Source organism: Aplysia californica, unplaced genomic scaffold, assembly GCF_000002075.1.
Source record: "Aplysia californica isolate F4 #8 unplaced genomic scaffold, AplCal3.0 scaffold00080, whole genome shotgun sequence".
NCBI classification, from domain to species: Eukaryota; Metazoa; Mollusca; class Gastropoda; order Aplysiida; family Aplysiidae; genus Aplysia; species Aplysia californica.
Window position 1 is genome coordinate 1,406,634 of NW_004797350.1, and position 1,300 is coordinate 1,407,933.

Here is a 1,300-nt window from a genome sequence, read left to right on the forward strand (position 1 = left end):
AGGTGAGAGAGAGAGAGAGAGAGAGAGAGAGAGAGAGAGAGAGGGAGGGAGGGAGGGAGGAAGGGCGAGTGTGTTTGAAAACGGTGGCAGGTAGGGAAGTAGTAGGACAATCTTAAACAGAGTAAAATAGATCTAAATTTTCCTTGGGTTTTTTCCCTCTATTGCTTTTGTTTATGCATAGTATACTTTATGACAGTAGGAGAAAGGTATCCTTAACAATGAAACTGGGGAGAAATAGTTTTCCCTTGCATGCAGACAGGACCATCGAGTGGTGTCAGGCTACACGATTCGTAATCATGAGATTGCGGATTCGGGGGTACGAGGCTCAGCTCGTTGCGACGCTGTGTCCTTGGAAAAGGCACTTCACACGAATTTCCCACTCAGCTCGTTCCTTTCGGAGGTGAACGTTAAACTCGGAGGTCCCGCCTCTTAAATGGTGGGTTTTAAGCACAAGGGGGCTAGGTCTATCCCGAAAAATGCTGTTTTGAGAAAATTGAAGGTAACGTTTGTGGATCCTTATTCAGTTTCTTTAAAAGAAAAGGAGAGTTTTCTCTATAACCAAACAAATATACACACCACTGAAATCAAACTTCTCCTATAGGTAGGGCAATGCCCACTTTTGGTGTAGGTCTAGATTTCTGGAAACCCCAAGAATCTGGGTTATCACGCTTGTTCTTAAAAGGGACAAAATAACCTAACAGTGTTGATAGGAGCATTAAACCAATATCATTTTCAAAAAGGACCCCCCTGATATGGTGGTCTAGTACCTTACACAGAACCTGTTTGTGCGTCCGTTGGGCTGGGCCCTCCGTGATAAGTTTCCCCCCAAGACGAGACCCTCGTAATTATCCAGTGCACCACGCCTTGACACTCGCTGAGCCCTCGTTTCCCTGCATTTCCTTTGTTCGACCGATTATTTAAAAAGACAATTGATCTTTCTGAGCCACCCCTGAATTCCATTAAAAGAAAAGAATGGAAGAATCAAAAGTGGCATTGTTGGCGGGGATTTGTCGTCAGCGTGAAGCCAGGCCTGGTTGTGGTGAGCTGTTTTAATCTGTAGTATTCTGTAGGCCTACTGGTGGATGTGTTTTTGTTTTTGTTTCGTTTTTGGTGGTGGTTTGGAGGACGTTTTTTTTTCTGCGAGGGCTGATCGAGAGTGTTTGTTTGGGACCTGCTGCAGTCTGTTGGAGCGACTGAGAGTAGATCTGATTTTTGTCAGCTCGATCTTCCCGCTTGTGGAGTAGTCGGTCGTGGACTAAGGAGAACGTTCTGTGAGAGTGAGTAATCATAATAATAAATA

At 44.8% G+C, this 1,300-nt stretch overlaps 1 protein-coding gene across 2 annotated transcripts in view; it reads left to right on the forward strand.

Annotated features, from left to right (window-relative positions):
- Positions 1–1,184: 1,184 nt before the first annotated feature.
- The window catches only part of LOC101851255 (sulfate transporter), a gene marked incomplete in the record, with an annotated part of 91,643 nt that continues 91,527 nt past the window's right edge, over positions 1,185–1,300 (forward strand). Inside the window, 1 exon segment of one of the 2 annotated variants that reach the window (XM_013080297.2) lies at positions 1,185–1,277. 2 annotated transcript variants of the gene reach the window in all.